The sequence below is a fragment of the Pteropus medius genome, unplaced genomic scaffold (genome assembly GCF_902729225.1).
Source record: "Pteropus medius unplaced genomic scaffold, Ma_sr-lr_union100, whole genome shotgun sequence".
Lineage (NCBI taxonomy): Eukaryota > Metazoa > Chordata > Mammalia > Chiroptera > Pteropodidae > Pteropus > Pteropus medius.
The window spans coordinates 8,261,440-8,282,664 of NW_024349224.1; the positions used below are offsets into that span (position 1 = coordinate 8,261,440).

Consider the following 21,225-nt stretch of genomic DNA (forward strand, 5'->3'; position numbering starts at 1 on the left):
AGGAGTCCTGGGAGACCAAGCACCCAGGAGGGGAGGATCTGGGCAAACTGTGGGTGCGTGTGACTCAACTGATGTGATTTGCAGGTCTAAACATACCTAGCAGTAACTTAAAAGATCGCTGAGCCTCCATTTCCTTATCTGTCATATCGATAGGGGTGTGAGTGGACCTGGCCTCACAGAACTACTGTGCAGAATAAACGAGGCTCCTGGCACGCAGTGAGCAGGGGAGCAGAGGTGATTTGGACTTATGGTTTCATTGCCCGACCTGTACCCCGAAACACACACACACCCTCAGAATACAAAGGCCTGCACATATCATTTCATTCACCAACCAATGTTTGCCGAGCGCCCGGTTTGTCAGGCCCTATCCCGGGCCCTGAGACTCACAGCTGGGAACGAGGCAGACAAGCCCTTCTTGGATCCCACTTTCTTGTGGGGTGACAAGTAGTAAACTGGGGAGAAAAAAATAACTGCAGATAGTGACAAATGCTGTGGCTAAAATAAACAGGGGGATGTGTCAGAGGCAATTTTCGATAGAGTCATCAAAGAAGACCTCTCAGAGAAGGTGACATTTTTGCAGAGACCTGACTCAGTAGTAGGGGCCGGCCTTGGGAAGAGGTGGAGGAAGAACTTGGTAAGTGCAGAGGCCATGAGGCCCGAAGAAGCTGGACAGTTGAAAGAACAGAAAGAAGACCCGCTATGGCTAGGGCAAAGTGAATGAGGGTGACACGCGGGCAGGGACAGGTCACGAAGGGCTATTTAGATGATTGTATTAATCTCCTGTGGCTGCTGGAACAGATTACCGTGAACTTGGCGGCTTAAAAGAATAGAAACGTATTTTCTCACAGTTCTAGAGGCCAGAAGTCTGAAGTCAGTTTCACTGAGCTAAAATCAACGTGGCCGCTGTCCATCTGGGGCCCTAGGAGATAATCTGTCCGCCGCTCTTCCAGCTTCTGGGGGTACCTGCTGGCATTCCCTGACTTATGACCTCATCACCTCAATCTCTGCTTCTGCGATCACACTGCCTCCTCTTCTGTGTGTATCAGATCTCTCCATGACTCCCTCTTGTCAAGATACTTGTGATTGGGTTAATCCCAATCCACAGAAGTAATCCAAGATAATCTCCCCATATCGCAAACACTAATTTAATCTGCAAAGACCCTTTTTGTTCGTAAAGTAAAATTTACAGTTTCCAGAGATAGGGTCTGATATTTTTTGGTGGTCATTCAGCCTGCTGTATAATGGAGGGGGTTAACATTTTGTTGTAAAGCCTGGAGGGTTTCAAGCAGGATCGCAGCAAGATCTGATTTGAAAACAATCACTGGCTGATGCTGATTTAATCCTTTACTCACTGAACTGGATGTTCAACCACCTCACCCCTACACACCTGAATCCACCCTCCGGTAGGTACTCAGGAAATAAGGAGTATTTCAGAGACCAGCCTCTCCCCTTTCCGTTTGAGCCCATGTGCAGAACGAAGCTCTTGGGTAAACCCTTGATTTTATTATGACACAGTAGACAATAAGGTGATTGTTTCTGAGGCAGATTCTAAAACAGTAGAGTGGTTTTGTTTGGGTTTGGGTTTGGATTTTGTTTTTTGGTTAATCCCACTTTCATTCCTTTCAAATGGCAGCAAGCAAGACTCAATCACTGTATTGTTTTCGACTTTGATGTTTTCTTGGAAACCAACATCGCTCGCCCCCCTAGTCATAAACAGTGGGAAGGGACCTGTCCTCAGGCTGAGACCAGCCACCCACACAGAGTCTCCACTGGCGCCAGGGGAGCCCTGGGTTCTCGGGGTGGGGTGGAGGAACAGAGAACCAGCATGAGGAGGCGAAGGCATGCACGGGTGATGGCTGACCCCTTCCCCTCCTCCTGGGATCTGAGCAGGCCATTGCAAAGCAGATCACCTGCAGCCCATATCTTGCCCCAGTTCTCACTTCCACAAAGGCTCCCTGCTCTGGACAAGCCCCTACTGTGTGCTGGGCCCACCCTCCTTGGGGTGAGCATGGCATGCTGGAAGGCAGTGGGGATGTAGGCGTACCTTGGAGGGACAGAGGTGTGAGCCATCCAAATGGACCCTACCTAACAGAAATTCTGTTTTGGAAATTTCCCCATGACAGCACATTAAGACTGGCCTCATTCTTTTTACATGTCAGGTAATATTTAATAAAATAGCTATTACATAATTTTTTATCCCTCCCACCATTGGTGGACACTTAAGCAGTTTCCAGTAGTTCCTTATAATCTTATATAAGCATTCTTATTTGCACATCTTTGCACACACATGTGAGACTACAGATCCAGTCTTGCAAGAAGAACCACTAAATTAAAGGGTATTCACACATTTGTTTTTTTGTACATACTGCCAAATTGCTCCAAAAGACTGTGTTAGTTGACATCCCCACTCAATGTCAGTGAGCTTAGCTATTTACCCGCCCTACCGGGTATGTGTGATGAGCATTTTAAAAAAGTCTCATTGTTTCCATTTGCATTTTCTGATACTTCACTGGTAGAGCCAAGTACCTCCTTAAGCTTATTGGCCGTTCATACTTCTTTTTCTGCGAGTTTAAGATTTGAATCATTTGCCCTTGTGTAGTAAAGAATTTAAATTTGCCCAAAGAGAGGTCTGGCTTTTGCCCTCAGCTTCTAGGAGGTACTGTCTAAACCCATGGAATGTCAGGCCTGATAGAAATGTCTTTGTTTAGGGTGGAGCACGGCCGGTACCAGATAGTCTAGCTGTGATTTAGGGTGGAGTCTGGCCACACCAGATAGACTAACTGTGCGGTTTAGGGTGAGGGAATATGGTATCAGCTGGAAACTGTTTGGACTGTCAGCTGTTTGGACTGTCAACCATGGCTCCATGATGGAGCCCCAATAAAGACGTTGGACACCAAGGTGGTGAACTTACCTACTTGGCAATACTTCATGTGTATTGTCACATATCAGTGCTGGGGAACTAATGCATGGAGTTCATGATTCCCTTGGGAGAGGACAGCAGAAGTTCCACGTTTGGAACTTAAAACTCACACTTAAAAAAATTATACAAGTCCATGGTTTTTAGTATATTCACAGTAGTGACCCATCGCCACTAATTCCAGAACATTTCCATCACCCATACGTGCGCTTCCCTTCGCTGATTTCAATCTGTGTTCTTTAGTTGTAGGAAATTGGAACTGTGGGTATCCAGTTTGCAGGGCATTCCATGAGTCCTTCCAGCTGCTGAATTATTGAACCTGAAGGTGGTCTGGGGACCGCCCTGAACTCTGCAGCTGTGTCAGAAGTGACAGGGTCTTGTGGTTTACGGTGTTCCCTCTGACATCGCAGCCCTGTCTGGGTTTTTTTTTTTTTAATTTCATGAGCTCCTTTTATGTTTTGAATACTCATCGTTTGCCAATTTTATATGTTGCTATTGTTTTTCTTTGCCTCTCCCACTCTGTGGCATTTTGAGAAATGTGTACAGTCATATCACCACCACCAAAGTTAAAATATGGAACATTTTGGATGACCCCCAAATGTTTCAAGATGACCTCCACCCAGGCCCCAAGCAACCATCACTCTGTTTTCTGTCATTGTTGTTTTGCCTTTTCTAGAATGGAATATAAACAGGTCTTACATTACATAGTTGTGCCATCCTAACCCCTGAACCTGTAGATGTTACCTTTTACAGCTTTTTTTCTTTTTTTTTTTTTACACCTATAGCACCTGGTCTTCCTAGGTGGTCTCCCATCCAAGTACTAACCAGGCCCGACCCTGCTTAGCTTCCAAGATCAGATGGGATTCGGCTTGTTCAGGATAGCACTCCTTTTACAGCAAAAGAGGTTTCACAGACGCGATTAAGGGTTTTGAGATCAGGAGATTATCCTGGATTATCTGGGTGGGCCCTAAATGTAATGACAAATGTTCTTATAAGAAGGAATCCGAGGGAGATTTGATAACAGTGGAGGAGAAAGTAGTGTGAGCACAGAAATAGAGACTGCTCCGATTCAGCCAGAAGCCAAGGAATGCCGGCAGCCTTTAGAAGAAAAGGCAAGGAACGAAGTCTCCCTGGAGCCTCCAGAAGCAACCAACCCTGCTGACACTTTGATTTAGCCCCTTAAGGCTCACTTGGGACTCCAAAACTATAATAGAACAAATTTGTGTTGCTTTAAGCCACTAAGTGAGTGATAATTTGTTACAGCAGCAAGAGGAAACTAATACAGTAGTCTTTGGAAAAGTTCTTTATTGTAACATAAAGCTTTTGAAATTCATCTATGTTGTCGAGCATGCCAGTAGATTGTTTGTTTTTAATTGCTGAATATATTCCATTATAATGATACTGTACAATTTCTTGATCGGTTTACTAGTTAATGAATATTTAGGTTCTTTTCAGTTTGGGCCCCTAGGAATAAAACTGCTATGAACATTGATATGCAGGGTTTTTTTTTTGTGCGTGTGTGAACAAATGTTTTCATTTCTCTTGGCTAGGTACTTAGGAGTAGAATCGCTGGATCATATGGTAGGTATATCATTAATTTATAAGACATTGCAAAACTGTTTTCCCACGTGGCTGCTCATCACTGGCTTTAGAGATGACTAAACCAAGGCTAGAAAAAGGGCAGTGACTTGCACAGGGTGACACATGGAATTAAAGGCATCAGTAGAACTAGAATCTACATCTGCATCTTTTTATCCCCGGCAGGGATGCTGAGAGGCGATCCTGCCTGAGTATTCCCCACCTAGGCACAGCCTCCCCGGCTGCTCCTTCCACTTCCTGCCTCTATTTCCTCATCCAGCCCTGGCCGGAGGTGGATGCCAGAGCAACTTTCCGTCCATTGCAGACCCCGCTGCACTCCCAGAAAGTTGGGCCAGCGATGGAAGAGGCTTGGGGAATGGGGATCATTGACAAGAACCCCTTGAAGATGTTATCCAGTTTCAGAAGCCAGTCCCAAAGAGACAAATACTGTATGATTCCACTTATATGAGGTAGCAAGTGTAGTCAGATTCACAGAAACAGAAAGTAGAATGGTGGCTGCTAAGGGATGCTAAGGGAGGAGTGAGGGGTTGAGTGTTTAATGGGAACAGAGTTTCAGCTGGGGGAGATGAAAAAGTTCTGGAGATGAAATGTGGTGGCACAGAATCGTCCACTTAAAAGTGGTAAATTTTATGTTATATGTATTTTATCACAATTAAAGAAAAAACATTAAACATTTTTTTTAGTTAAAAAATATTTGTAAGTGCATGAATGGTAGGTATATAGATGGGAAAAGCAAGGTAATAAATGCCTAAAGTTTGTGAAACATAGTGATCCAGTCTGACTCCTTCCTCTCACCGCTGGGACATCTGTCCATCTCAGGGAGGGGGAGGAGTCAGCTCAAGTTACACAGTGAGTCAGTGTGACCAGGGCCAGGTGGCTCTTCTTGTCACTGAGCATCCCCCTTAGGGGGTATCCAAGGTATAGGTCGGAACTGGGTGCGCCAGACGATCACAGAACCAACAGCTTTGAGGGGCTCTATTAATTCTAGGCAAACACTCATTCTATGCACTGCCGCCATGGCTAAACTTCCTGGGGTAGGGAGAAGATATGAGGCCTTCGGGGTGGAGGTACCATTCAAGCAGAGCCTTGAAAGGAGCAATTTGAGAAGGAGGTATGCCAGGTGGATGATACAAGAGCAAAGGGTAGGCATCGGGATGCTGAGTAGCATGGGCTGATGGCCTCTGTGATGTCTCTTTGTTGAGAGATGCAGCCAGGACATAGGTGGCGGGGGGCGAGGTGCTAGCATGGACCTGCCAGCCTCTGGGCCAGTTACTTATTGGCCCAGAATGAGGCACAATCAGACTTGAGGTTTGGTTATTTTCTCTACTCGGCTCCTCCTGCCTCTTGGAACTGGGGCTAAAGTTGGGGTGGGACCTCCAAAGAGAGGACATTAGAATTAACTTTTTATTCAGGGCTCCATGGCTCAAATTCCTGAGAGATGTGGTCAGGCCACTCTCCCCACCTGCATGAGGAGGTCTGGGGTGGCATTTCCAGGACTTCCTGCCCCTGGCCTGGCCGCTATTCTGTTGTCTCATTCATTGATTATTCAGCCTGCACTCATTTAGCTCCTTCTCCACATTTCCATGTCCTAGATCCCGGGGATTTTGGCGGCAAACAAGACTCCCAAACTTTGGCCATTTAGAAGCTCAATTTGGGGGGCAGGGAAGGGACATACACCTAGAAAGGCCTTTCCAACCCCAGTGCTTTGAGGGGTCAGCCCAGGAACTTGTGGGAACACAGAGGAAGCCAGAAACCTGGTTCAGGAAAAGAAGCATCAGGGAAGGCTTCCTAGAGGAGGTGACATAGGAGGAAGAAACAGGAAAGGAAGGAACTCTGAAGGAACTTCTTCAGCCTCCCTTCCAATCCAGCTCCAGCCACAGGGCCGTCAACACTGTTCCTGTCCCTGCCCTGGCTCAGAGCCCTGCCACTGGGAGCTGCCTTCACTTCCATTCTCCCCTGACCCTTCCAAACTGTATCCAGAGTTCCAAAACCCTTCCTGTGACTCCCCTCTTAAGGACTCCAGGGCTCACCAACTCCATCAATTCCCATGTGATCCGGCAATTCCACTTTTGGATATACATGCAAGACAATTGAAAGCAGAATGTCAAAGAGATATTTGCGCACCCACATTCACAGCAGCATTATTCACACCAGTTAAAATATAGAAGCACCCCAAGTGTCTATCGGTAGATGAACAGATAAGGAAAATGTACTATATACATGCAATGGAATATTATTCAGCCTTAAAAAAGGAAAGAAATTTTGACACATGCTACAGCATGGGTGAACCCTGAAGGCATTATCTGAAGTGAAATCATTTGTCATAAAAGGACAAATATCATATGATTCCACTTATATGAGGTACTTAGAGGTACTTTTTGATTAAAAAAAAATCAAATTTATAAAGACAGAAAGTGAAATGGTGGTAGCCAGGGGTTGAGGGAAGAAGGGTATGGGGAATTATTGTTTAATAAATTTCAGTTTTGCAAGATGAGAAGTTAGTTATGAGGGTGGTTGGTGATGATGACTTTACAACAATATGAATGGCCTTAAGCCACTGAACTGTACGTAAAAATGCTTAAGATGGTACAATTTATGTTCTATGTATTTTAATAATAAAAAATGTTTTAGTAAAAAATGTAAAAAACAGATTCAAAGTGTGTACATATATGTATATGGATGTGTGTGTAAATATGTGTATATATCACACATATCAGGAATGCCCAAGTGAATTTGCTACTAGATGCAAAACTGGCCTCTATCACAGAGTGGAATCAATTGCATCTTACCAGACAATACTTATTTGTATTCTTAAGACTTGAATTTCAAACAATTTTAAATAATGTTTTCTTAACACAATATATCAAAAATATTGTCATTTAAACATGTAATCAATATAAAAAATTAATGAAATGTTTTATTTTTTGTATTAAGGTCTTCAAACTCCCACATGTATTTTACACTTATGCTACATCTCAATTCTGACCAGCCACATTTCAAGCACCCAGTAGACACGTATGGTTAGTGGCTACTGTATTAGATAGCACAGCTGTAGGCAACACCTAATATTACATTGAAAGAATATCCAGGAATCTTTTTGCCTTTTTCAAAGTCTCTCCCAATTTTTCCTAACAGTTTTTTAATTAAAAAAAAAAAAAATTACCCAAGTAATCCATGTTCATTTTACAAATATCAAATACAGGTAACCTAAGGAAAAATAAATCACAATAAAGGCCACCACCCAGAGATAATCCCAGCCGCTGGTGTTTCTATAGCGTCTGAGACTTTAATACACACATTTTAGCATATGTATCATAAATAAATAATTTTATTTCTATTTATTTATACAATAAATCATATAAATAATAGTTATATATTTTAAAACATGTTTTGATAATATATAACTATGAAATTGTATTATTTTAAAGAATTTTTAAAATTTTACAATAATTTTAGATTTACAGAATTATTGCAGAGTACAGAATTCGCTTATATCCTATACCCTATTTTTCCTCTGTTATTAACACCTTACCTTAGTATGTTATGTTTGTCACAATTTATGAGCCAATATCGATACATTATTATTAAAGTCCATACTTTATTCAGATTTCAGTTTTTCTGTTCTAGGATCCCATCCAGGATGGCACATAACATTTACTAGTGATGTCTCTCTTTAGGCTTGGCTGTGACAGCTTCTCAGACTTTCCATAAGTTTGATGACCTTGATAGCTTTGAGGAACACGGGTCAGACATTTTGTAGAATGTTCCTCAGCTGGGATTTGTCTAATGTTTTTCTCATGATCAGACTCAGAGTAATGTGTTTTTGGGAGGAAGACCGCAGAGATCAAGTGCCATTCAAGAGCGCATCATGTCAAGAGTACATACTATCGATCTGACTTATTGCTATTGATGTTGACCTTGATTATCAGGTAAAATTGTATTTATGTTTGGTTGGATAATATGTGTACATAACATAAAAATTTAAACGAAGAAATTAAATAGTCTCCCTGTGGCCCTGCCTCATCCTCTCTCAAACACACACAGGTTGCCTCACCAAAGATAACCATGTCTAATTCCTGGGCGGTGAATGTTACTTTATATGGTTAAAAGGAATTTTGCAGATATGGCTAAATTAAGGATTTTGAAATGGGGAGATTATTCTGGATATCAGGATGGGTCCAGTGTAATCCCAAGGATCTTTATAAGAGGTAAGACAGGAGGGTCAGAATTAGAAAAGGCCATGTGAAGACAGAAGCCAAAGTTGGAGTGATGTCGGGGTACGAGCCAAGGAATGTGGGTGGTCTCTAGAAGCTGGAAAAGGGAAGGAAATGGAGCTCCCTTAGAGCTTCCAGAAAGAATCCTGCCTTCAGAACTGCGAGATAAAGAAATGGTGTGGTTTTAAGCCACTAAGTTAGGGGTAACTTGTTACAGCAGCAATAAGAAACTAATACAACGACTCCGGAATCCCCTCATCAGATTTTCCACCAAGTGACTGTCAAGCCTTGTCTTGAATGCCTCTAGTGATGGGGATATCACCATCTACGCAGGCACCTTGTTTCCTCTTCAGCATCTCTTCCTTCTACAGAAAACTTCCCCTGTAACTACCCACCACTGCACGTTCGCCTTCAGTCCCAGGTCTTGGAGCAACAAGGACAGATAGACACACTCCCAATTCCTTGTGCACGTCACAAGGAATTGTCTCCTCTCTAAGCCTCCAACTTTTCCCTAGTTTGGTTTACTAACAAGGTATAAAAGCCAACTTTCTCTGGATGAGGCTCCAGCTAAACACTTGTGGAACGGGATCCCACTGCCCGCCTGTGGCTTCCCAACCTGAGGAGGCCATGGCGAAGTCCATCAGAGAGCACCCCGTCTTCCAACAACAATCATCTAACTCCCTTCCCCTTTCTCCCAGGGGCCCAACAGTAGTTTCCATCCTTTCTACGAATAGTATTAGTCGTTAAAAATAATATCGAAACTTCGGGTTCCGAGCCTTGGCAAGTGGCTGGAATTTAATAATGTAGTTTCGTTTCCATTGTATTTATTTTTATGGTTATTTTCGACTGATGGCAAGGGAATGATTTTCCTTTTCTACTCAGGCTACAGTTTCCATTTAAAACATATAAGTAGTAAAAAGACTGAACCAGTTTAAAAATAACGCTAAGTCTTAGCAGCACCAGTAGATTTTAGATGTAGACGGTAGGGTTTATGTGGTTGTATATAGAAAACTGCTGACTGATTCTCGAACCGCGGCGCATTGTTTTAGAAACTACATAAGACCCCATAAAAGCTGCTCCAGCAGGTCAGGATGGCCGAGCGGTCTAAGGCGCTGCGTTCAGGTCGCAGTCTCCCCTGGAGGCGTGGGTTCGAATCCCACTCCTGACAGCAACTTCGTTTTTGCGTTTTTTTCCCCTCTCCAGGCCCTTCTGAGGAAAGGGCGTAAGTTGCGCTAAGGTTCTGCCGTACAGAGCGGGACTTCCCTTTTAGAGTCCAAAGTTAAAAATTTCATTAGGAAAACAACTGTGAAGGAGAAAATACTTATTTTATAAAAAGATTAGAAGACTGCTGCTATCCAAAGGTATAAAACAACTAGTTAACCTGCAGCTTATTGGCGGAAAAGAAGCTTGTCAGGAGTGGGATTCGAACCCACGCCTCCAGGGGAGACTGCGACCTGAACGCAGCGCCTTAGACCGCTCGGCCATCCTGACTACTTACGGAAGAGGTCGCAAGCAATCTTCTTCAGCAAATCTACACTGTGCGCATGCGTGACGAAAACCATGGGCCTGGGCTTTGTTCTCTCCCGGCGTCGGGAGAAGCTGGGTGTTTGTGCTGGTTTAAGGGGCGGGTCGAGATGGGACCAGGAGAGGAGCCAGGCGCCTAGGAGACAGTAGAGGGCGCGAGCAGCGTGTTAGAAAATCTGAAAGGCGGAGGAAGACTGCTTCGCCGTTCATGCATTCGTGCCTCTGACGTGCATTCATTCTGCACCCATTTACTATGCACATCGGCTTTGAATCTTGCATATCTTCAAGCAGCCTTGCATTTCTGCTCACATTCCTTCGTGCGTTTTCTGCACTAAACAATCAATCCCGCACATCCACACTGATTTACAAATGTCTGCTGGCGCCGGAATTAGGTGAAGCTCGGATATCGCAAGGTGTATGGCACCTTGCGAGTATCGAGTTCTCCTTCGGAACATTTGTCAAAACTGCAACTTCACGTTGTATGTGTTTAACTCAGGTTCGGGGTCAGACCGCGCGCGTCCTGCAGCGGCACAGCTGGATCCTCCATATTCCTGACCGAGTCCCCAGTGCCCAAACCGTGCGCGGCACACAGTAGGCGCTCAGATGATGTTCGTGATTAATCCCTCCCTCGCCTCCTTCCTGCATTCTGTCATTTCGTGACTCAAGTCTCCTCCCCCGCCCCCGAGTCCGACCCCCGCACCACCTTGTGCTCCCTCCTTCCCTAACCCCAGGCTCACCCACGCGCAGGCTCTGTCCTGGGACCAGAAGAGCTACGGGCCGCGAAGGCGTCTTTCTCCCCGGGATTTCCAGGAGGGGTAAGGGCACCCACACCCTCCCAGGATCTCATGCGCCCCCATCCCCAGGCTCCCCGAGGCCCTGAAGATATAACTCCTAAAGAAAGGCAGGCAGGACGGGGAAACAGGACACGAGGTTCTGGCATGGCTGGGCCACTGAGTTGCTGCTGCGTAACATGGGTAAGCGCTAATCCCCACTTTGCACAGAGCGTCTGAAAGAGAGCACCTGAAAGTCGCCCCAGCCGATCCTGAAGTCCAGGGGACAGACCCAGAAGATGTGAGTAGTGGAGTCATATTTACGCCTCAGTGCCCTCTGGCTCACCTGAAACGGTACCAGAGCAGCCTCAGCCAGAGAACGCGCCCTAGCACCCGGATTCAGGGCCCCCTGGACCCCTCAGGGCTGGGGATGTCAAGGGCGGTGCAGGCCCTGGAGTGGGTAGAGGTCCTGGTTATTTGACAGGTGATGAGCCCTCCTCAATTTTCCTGTTTTCCTCGCCCCAAGTGCCCCCAACCCACCTGCTGTCTGCATTTCTTTCTTTAGGCTCAGCCATGATGTCTTTGGTGTCCTCTCCCAAAATACAAATTGCCCTGGACTTTGGGAAGGGCCTCGACATTTCCTGAACACCTGCCGTGTACCAGACACTCTTCTAGATGCCTTGTACACAACAAGTTCTGCCCTCAAGAAGCAGCGTGGGGTGAAAGGAGAAAGAGTAGAAATAGCCGAATAAATGAGTTCAGGTCCTGGTAAAGTGCAAGGAAGAGGATGTGTCTGGAAACTTGTAAGAGACTTTGAAATAGGCCCCCGAAGATAACTGGTGTCCCGGCTCTGTGACTCTAGGGGCCTGCACCTTTCATGACTCCTACATACCGATGACTCGCGTCCATAGAAAGACAAGTGGATTTTGTTGGGGTAGAATGCAATTAATTATTGTCCTGTGGATATTATTTTTATATTGGTTTTTAAATTCATTCAATCATTTCTAATTGCCAATATACGTGTCTTTGAATTCTCTTTTAAACCAGTTGTAATATCTTACTGGTTCTCCCATAAAATGAAATCTTGGACTTGCGTTCATTTTATATTTATATGAGAATCATGATTTTACCTTTAAAAACGGTATCCTTTAACAGTGATTGAATGGCTAAGGGACTCTCATAGGAAGAGTGGTCAGGGAGGGCCTCTCTGAGGAGGTGACGCTGAGATGAAAAGGGAGAGATGAACAAAATCAAAATGAGGAATGGTGGCATTCCAGGTGGGAAGCACACAGCCAGTGCAGATGTCCTGAGGCAGGGAGGAGTATGGTCTATTGGAAGGTCAGGAAGGTCAGTGGGGCAGGAGTAAGCAGGGGAGGAGGCAGAGTCCTTATCACACAGGGCCTGGATGCCAGGGAAAGGAGTTTGGATTTCTTCTGTGTGTGATGGAGTCACTGTAGTGTTTTAAACAGAGGAACGACATGATCCAGTTGGCCTTTCGGAATGATCCCTTCGGCTGTAGCTGTGTGGAGGATGGATGTGAGAGGCCAAGAGAAAAACGGAGTCCAGAGAGAAGGCCATGGCAACGGAGGATGAGAGATGACGGCGGCTGGACCAGGGAAGTGGAGATTGCAAAAGGTGGTCGAATTCAAGATTCAAGATGTGTTTTGGGACATAAAAAGGACAAGCTCTGCGGGCTGGCCAGGGTTTGTGTGTGGAGGGTGGTGATTGGCAGACAGGGGATGCAACAGAAAGTCACCAAGATCACAGAGGGGCCAGGTTGCCAGATGCTCACAACTTCCCTTTGAGCCAGTGCTTCAGACACTGCAGTATGGTGCTGCTATCCCCGGCTCCTGCCCCATACTGCAGACCAGGGAGCTAAGGCTAAGAAAGGCTGAGTGACTTGCCAAGGTCCTCTCTGGGGGAGAAGCCCGGTGCTCTCTGCCTCTGGAACCCTCCCCTCATGCCTTATACCATCTACCTTTCTGAGTGTGCATCATCCGAGAGATGAGAAAAGAGAGGCGGGGCAGAGCCGAAGCCCAGGCCAGCCCGGCTCTGCTTGCTGCCCTGCTGGCCTGTCTTGGAGAAAATGCTTATTTGATGGAGGTCAGTGCTGGGACCCCACTCGGCCCTGTCTCCTGGGTTTGAATGGATGGTTGGCTGTTCTCATCCAATACCTTTCAGGCCAGACTCCTAGCATGAAAGAAGTCTTTCAGGATCCTGTTCTAGCTCCAGGCTTTCAAGACCAAAAATGGGCAGGAAGAAGGCCACTACTCCTGTTTATCCCATTTTCTCCTTATCAGCAGCCTGGACACCAGCAATGGATCCCCAAGAGACAGGTCTCTCCCATTCCCCACTTTGGACGTTTGTCCTGCTTGGGAGGAAAGTACCCTGAGCTCATTGTGGAAAGTCTACCAGCAGCTGGGGAAATCCCGGTCCCGCTTTTCTGGTGCTCAGCCCTGAAGAAGTCAGATGGTACAGATGAAGTCAGATGGCTGAGTGGGGACCTGCTGCTCAGCCAGCCAAGAGGCCTCAGAGGAAGAACCCTAGCATCACTGCGACTTTGGCACATATCACCACTTCCGCCTGGGAAAAGTGTGGCAGGATGCTGAGTTTTAGTGAACGCCTTCTTTACATCCATTATTCCACTTAATATTCGAAATAGCACCACCACACAGGGTATCATTGCCCTCATTTTACAGATGAAGAAAACGAGGGTCAGAGAGGCCAAGTAACTTACCCAGAGTCACTCAGCTGATCAGTGGAGCCTGATTTTTCTGGTTCAATATCCCTTTTTGAGAACTACTAGAACCGTGATAGGTGCTTTTTTTATATTATCTCCTTAAAAAAAAAAATAATAAATAAATAAAATAAAAAGCCATGATGGCTTGCCAACTTTGGCAGGCCAGCTTTTGAAATGGTATTTTTAGTCCTGTTTTTATTATTACAGGAGACTTAAAAGAAAGGATAGGCTTTTCCCAGCAAGCCAGTCCAAGAAGCGTGGCCAAGTTTTTGTGGTTCAGGTTCTGGTTTCCTTAGTCATCATGTGCCAGCAATAAGTGCCTGCCAAGGCTCCGGTTTGGGCATCTCGGCCCACTGAGGGAGGAGGCCAGGAGTGAAGTGGATGAAGAAAGCATGAATATCTGATGGGATGGGATGGATGGGAACTGCTCAGTCCCTCTGGAGCCAGAACCAAAGACCCCCAAATCTACCCTTGGCACAGAGAGAGATGGGCAGCCCAGTTTCCCGATTTTGAATGGATCTCGTGGACAGGGGTGACCATAATGGACAGAACACCAGGTGCTCACTTTTGAGTCCTCTGGGTTGCTTATTGTGCCCCCTCCCCCAAAGCCTGTGGTCACCCTAGAAAGAGAACCCCAGGAGTGGGAGAGACTGTAACTTTCCACTCTGATAATAAGAGACACAGAGCCAGTTTTTAACTTGAGGCAGCATGGTTGAGTGTGTAAATGTGTGGATTCTGGAACCATCTCAGTTCAAATCCTGCTTCTGCCATTTGCTAGCTCTGTGACCATAGAGGAGTGACTTAACCTCTCTGTTCCTCAGTTTTCCTGTCTGTAAAATAGATTTAGGAATAGTATCTGCCTAAAGGGTTGTTGTAAAGATTACAGAGTTCATACATGCTGAACATTTAGAGTGCGTGGAACAGAATAAATGCTTTACGTGTTAGCCCAGAGAAATAAAGCCAAGGACCGTTTCTTGTACCTGGTGAATATTATGGAGCGAGTTCTCACCTGCCCAACTGGCTTTGCAGAAAGCGTCTACAGCGCCATCCCCACATCCACAGCAGATCCTAACTACCCCGTTTGAGCCAGCCTTGCTCACCTGTCTGACCTCAGCTCCACCTCCAGCCCCCTGTCCCATCTCCAGCCCCCTGCCCCATCCTCCTGTTCCTCCAAGACACAAAGCATATTCTTTCCTCAGGGCCTTTGCATTTGCTCTTTCCTCTGTGTGGAGCCATCTTCCCTCCACTGATGCAAGGCTAGCTCTGTCCATCACTCCTTCATCAGCTCAAATGTCTCCTCCTCAGCTCCCTGGCTAAAGTGGTCCCCCATCCCATCTCCAACTCACCTTCTACTTGGCTGCCTTCTTACAGGTGTTAAGCGTGCTCATTTGCTGATCATGTTTCTCTCCCACTAGGATCTGTGCTCTGTGAAGACAGGGACCTTGGCCACCTTGGCCACCAGGTATTCTCAGCAGGTAGCACAGTGCTTGTCACACATCGCAGGAGCTTGATAAATAAGTATTGGATGCATGGATAAATGGACAAATCAATGGATGGTTGAATGGCGGCAGGATGAATGGATGGATAGACAGATGGATGAGTAAATTCCTTGGGTTCTTCAAGCCAGTTTTCTGTCCCTCTCAGGTGGAGCTCAGGAAGCCTCCCCAGGTGAGGTCACCCATGCCCCCTTGCCTTCCCCTGGAGCCTCTATCTCTGATCCACACGCCCAGCCCTCCTCAGGGGCTCATCGCTTTTACACACACCTGAGCTTCTGGCACCTCCAGAACCTCTCGCAGGCCCCATCAGCTCTGCCTCTTTCGGCTTTAAGGGTTTTGTGTTCTGCTTAGGCCCCACCAACCCAGAGTTCTCTCTCCAAGTGGGCTTAGTGCTCAGTGTAGGGATGAGGGGAGTTGCAGTGTCTGAGCTCTAGGCCACCTGATATTCTCCTGGTCCACTCCCTATGGCCATATCTGTGTAGGTAGAATAAACTACTGCAGTACTAGTCATTAAAGAGGACTGCTCTGGGCCCCCATTGCCAGGCTGGACCCTCCCACTCCTGACTCTCCACAGTCCCTTGACCTCCTGGATAGATCTAGCAAAAGGCCGTTAGCCGTCTTCATTGGAAGGTGCCATATTTGTCATTAAATATCTTGAACATTTCCCCAAGACTAAATCATGGCTTTCCTGTTGGACCTGATACTCTAGTGTTCTGTGGAAGCCCCGGGTGATTCAATCCAATCCTTACTTTGGCCAGACCACCCCCACTACCCAACTCTCCCTCTCTCCCTCCCCCACCCCCTCTGGTACCAGCCCCCTGATTTTTCCTTGGGAAACAAGCCCTCTTCCACTTCCGTCCCAGCAGGTCAGGTGAGGATGACTCTACTCTCCCGCAGTGCAGGAAATGGGCCTGTTTTGCTCAGGTCTGACCAATCAATGGCATTCACCTAGCTACAGAGTAATTGGTTCAGAAATGAGCGCATGATTCCACTTGGTCCAATGGGAGTCTGGCCGGAGAAAGTCTTGGCGAACAGAAGCTGGGCCTGGGGGTCAGGTGGCTGACCTGGTAGAGGGAAGCCTGAGGTTGGTGGTTGTCCTAGTTATGCCATCTGGAGCCTGCTTGAAAAGAGCTGGAGAATACAGAAGATCAGATCTCTGATGACGTCGACATTACTAGAACGCCTGGATCTAGCTGTGCCTGAAACCATGTACCTCCGGTTCTTTTCAATTTCATGAGCCAACACTATTTTTCACTGAAGCTAATGTAATGTAATCTTCTGTCACATGGAACCCAAAGACTAATACAGCCTGGATCTGTGCTGGCCAACACGGAAGTCAGGTGCTGGCCATTGAGCATTCGAAGTGTGTTTACCCGGAATTAAGATAGGTTGTAAATGTAACATACAAATGATTTCAAAGAAAGTATGAAAATAAAATAACTTAAAACAACATATAAACTATTTTATTATTTTTTAATGCTGATGACATGTTGAAGTGATTATACTCTGGCCACGTTGCGTTAAATAAAATACACTATTCAGATTAATGTCATCTATTTCTGTTTCCTTTTTCAGTGTTGTTACTAGCAAAATTTAATTGTCTGTGTGCGGCTTGTGTTATTTTTCGATTGGATAATGTGGACCTTGGTGGCTCGCCTGTGAAACATGGGGAAGAAAGAGGTCAGAGCCTACCCAATTAAATTACGCGGCCCACCTCCGAGGATGCCAAAGAAGGGACAATCTCCTGAAGAAGGTGGGCAGAGAAGGACAGGCGGGATCTGCCGAAGTCGAGACGAAGGAGAAGCTATTCCATGTGGGTGGCAGGGCATGGGCGAAAGCCTGGGAGTGGGGCTGAGAGGAGGCGGGTCTGAGAACTGAGGATGGTATAGAGGAGCCTCGAGGTTTAAGATGGGCCATCAGTTTCTCCAGGGAAGCCGGGAGCCTTGAGAGAGCAGTACAAAGGACACATATTCTATTTTCCCATCAGCTGTCACTCGTTTTCTGTGTGCATCATGAAAACCCTGGACTGATGCGGTCATTTCCCCAGCCGATCTGGCCCCCAAAATGCTGGAAGCCAGCATTCCAGGCTCTGTCCCATGCCCGAGGCCATCAAAATGGGGCTTCCAAGGTGGAAGAGAAGTGTCCCAGTTCTGGGGGAGACAGACAGGAAGCAACAACTGCCTGCCTCTCCCACCAACACAGAGCCACTCAGTTTCAGCATTTCCTCCGGAAATTTAATCATCATCAAATAGCTTCCAGTTTCCTGTTTAATTTTGGGTAGGAGCTAGCTTTCTGATTTCTTTAGGCTTGTTTCCTGCAGTTCTTTTTTAGGGTTGTTTTTGGTGGGGGCTGAATCTAGATCTTGAAAAAGATACCTACATTTTTGTTCCTGGGGACCTCAACAAAGGACAAGCCAGGAGGAGCCTGGATGGGCAAGAGGTGAACTTGCATCCCAGTAGGTCATCACTGAGTAGTACAAAAACAGGGTGCCCTGCTCCCCATCCCAAGATGTCCTGGGGAGCCATGTTTCCCAAATTCACTGCTTTTGCAATACAAAAAAAAAAGCCATGAAAAATTTTTTTCCTTCTAAAAAATAAAAACTCAAGCATTACCGACACCTCCTTCGTTCTCCAAAGGTTTCAGCAAATACATAGAGCAAGTGTCTTGGTTGAACGTGCTCCCTATAAAACGAGACACAGTCCCATGCAATATTTTTCTAGGTCAGGTGGTCTGTAGCAGACCTCGCAATCCATGTGAGCAGAGCCTGCCTGAGCTCTGAGCTCTCCACCGATCCCCAGCGCCTGGCACCTTGTACCCACTCTGGAAATATTTGTTAATTGAGCAAAGGAATGAATAACCCCCAAATTCAATGTCTTTTCTCCCAGATATGTATGGCCCCCAACTAAGGGCCTCAGTCCCCATGCTCTAATCCCAGCAGTGACATTTCTCCTAGTTAACATCAGGCTATGGAAGCGAAGAATGTTCCTTTACCACCTACTCGGAGACTCAATTGAGCACCTACTCTGCGCCAGCCCAGCGGACCCCAAGTAGTTCTGGAGGAGGACTGTGTGTTTTTCTCGTGAAGTTTGAGCTACATTTATGGGAGATCCTCGAGTCAGACTGAGTGTGCAGGTTTCCAGCCTCTGAGAACTGTTGAGGGAAACTGAGGCATTGATTTGGAAACATGCCATAGAGATGAGAAACAGGATAAGAATGTCACCAGGGCCAGGGTGAGAGTTAGGGTTTGGCTTCCACCTCAGAGTTGGGATTTTTATCTTCCAGCCAAGTTCCCCTTCAAGATACCTGGGCACATGAAGCTCAGGAGGCAGATGGTGAATGATGAGGTTCTTCACCAAAACTCCATGGGGTATCAGGGCTGTGAGAATTTTGCTGCCTTAAGACCTTGGCCCAGAGAGGAAGGGCCTAGAGGTAAGGGGCTCAGTTTTGGCTGGGGGACAAGTGGCATCTACTGGCACAATACTGGTCTAGAAGACAGCAATTGATCACCCAGAGAGGAGGGCAGGAGGGAGATGTGGCTTCTCTGAAGAGTGGGCTCTGATGGAGTGGGTGAGGGGAGTCTCTGGGGAGGGGGCATGTGCCAGTGTCTGTGTCTCTTGGAATAAGAACAAGAATGTGTCTGAAGTGTGTTTATGCACATTGCACATGTGTGATTAAGTGTGTGCAACTGTGCATGTTGGTTTAGAGATGGCTGTGGGGGTGAGGGCACCCCACTGGGCCAGTGTGTATACGTGTATGGGAGACATTCTCGTGTTGCTAGGTTAGTCACTCTACGTATGTCATGTGCAAGTGTGATATTTTGTGTGTTATGTGTGGGACAAGGGATGAGGCAAAGGATACACTGTAAACTTAGGATGGAGCTGTTCAGAGCTTACGCCCCTGGCAGACTCATGGAATTGATAGACTTGAGGGTGAGAAAGTCAAGTTCAAATTCCAGCTTTGCCAGTGTTCAGCTGTGTGGCCTCAACAGTCCCTCTCCCTTTCCAAGTCTCGGTTTCCTCGTCTGTAGAATGGCAGCGTTACTCTGACTGCTTCGCAGGACTGACCTGCCGACAGCCCTGGGCGCAGGCCGGGAAACCTGGTCACTCGGTTCACTCTGGAGAGAGGGAAATGGAAAGAGCTCCCATTCTCTGGGCTCCTTATCATGAGCGTGTATTACTTTTATAATTAAAATGAGCTAGAAAAAGGCATCTGTGCTCCGGACACCCTCGCCACCTTTCTCGGTCCGCCAGCCGAGGAGATGCTCACGGTTCCGCTGATGCCAGGGCCTAAGGTGATTTATTGGGGGACAGGACTGAGGCTGGGCAGGCTCTGCGTGGCCTCCGGCTGAGGAAATCACTGACTAACTTGCAGAGGACAGGGTGCTGCTCCCAGGTGGGCCCCTGGTTTGCATTCTAGGCCAAGGAGAATCTAGCCCAGCCCCAGGCCCACGGAAATAGGACAAAATCACCTGCAGAAATAGCACCTACCAGACTAAGGGTTAAATGAGATGGAAATCTGCCTTTCACAATGCCTTCCTTTTCCTCCCTTTTAGTTTTATTTTTCTGGTCCCAGCCCCTTGCCAGTGAATCACAGAAAGCGATTATAAGAGGTTATTTCAGGGGAGGGAGGGAGGAAGAAGGATTTCAGTTTCTTTTTTGTATCTTGCTAAATAGGGTTTGACTTTTCTAATCAGATATGTCTTTTCTTCTTTCTCCTCCCCCGACCCCCTCCTCCTGCTGGCATCGGGGAGTCTCTGGCCAGATCCCCCCCATTGGGGGTTTTCCTCTTTGAACTTCGGTGTGTTAAAAAGAAATCAAAACTGCAGTCACTTACATAATTCTAAAAATACCAGAATACTGAATTTAATACATTAAATTTACATAATTCTAAAAATACCAAAATACCGAATTTAATACATTTTTTAATACATTAAAAAAAATTTTACATCACACATTAAAAAATTTTTTTAACATAATTCAACTTTAAAAAGTATAAAAGCATAAAAAGTGAAACACTTTCCTCCCACCTCTGACCCCAGTTTCCTTCCTCAGAGGGAAGGCTGTTACCCATCCCTCAGGCAGCCTGCAGGATGTTTTCTGCATATGCAAGCAGACAGGGTCTTCTACGTCCCCAGCTCTGTTCCCCCCAACCGCCTTGTCCCCAGCTCTGTTCCCCCCATCCGCCTTGTAACGTCGTTTACAAGAGTCTACAAATGCCTGAAGAATCTGTTTATTTTACCAAAGGGGAAACTGAGGTCCATGATGGTCTAGAATCCAGTTTGGCCTCATAGTCTGGAACTCGCTTCTCAAGTTGGGGGGTGAAACTGGCAGGGATAAACAGTCCCTGCTCAGACATATTATCTTAAAAAAAAAACTCTGAATGAAATAGAACTCAGACCAAGATTGATTTGTTTGTTTAAGAGCCCTTGGCTTCTCAGAAGGGGGAGAAGAAATCAGAGCTTCCCAAGTACACCCTGAAAAGCAGCAACCCCCTTCCCGAGGAGTCATCTGTAGGCCAGTGCCCAGCCCCATCACAGATCACTGGCTTCCAGCCCAAACCGGGACCAGGTCTGCTGCAACAGCTGTGTGGCATCCGGCAGGTCACCTCCCCTCTCTGAGCCTCCAGGCCCATCTTCCCTAGCGAGCTCCCCTCTACTCACCAGCTGGGGTTCGTTGCCCCTTCTTGCGTGTTTCCACAACACATGATTTACAACCACCTTCCCCCCTGCCTTCCCCCCACTTCTCCTCACGCTTAATAATCTTTAAGTAATTGAGCACGTATGATGTTCCAGGTCTGTGCCAAGCATTCCTCATGTGTCGAAGTCTCCAAACAATACGGATGGATAGAGAGTCTCTGGACGCCGTTTACAGATAAGAAACTAAGGGTTAGAGAGGTCAAAGAACTTCCCTTATGTTGCATCGCTAGTTAGTGTGGGAGAAGAAACCATACCAAGCCAGCTCTGCTG

The 21,225-nt window shown here is 46.5% G+C and overlaps 2 non-coding genes across 2 annotated transcripts; one reads left to right on the forward strand and one right to left on the reverse strand.

Moving 5' to 3' along the window:
* The first annotated feature begins 9,815 nt into the window (after positions 1–9,815).
* Positions 9,816–9,898, forward strand: TRNAL-CAG (transfer RNA leucine (anticodon CAG)). Its single transcript has one exon. It is a non-coding gene; the product is annotated as a tRNA-Leu (tRNA).
* A 240-nt stretch (positions 9,899–10,138) lies between these two features.
* TRNAL-CAG (transfer RNA leucine (anticodon CAG)) lies at positions 10,139–10,221 on the reverse strand. The gene has a single exon. It is a non-coding gene; the product is annotated as a tRNA-Leu (tRNA).
* Between the last annotated feature and the right edge of the window lie 11,004 nt (positions 10,222–21,225).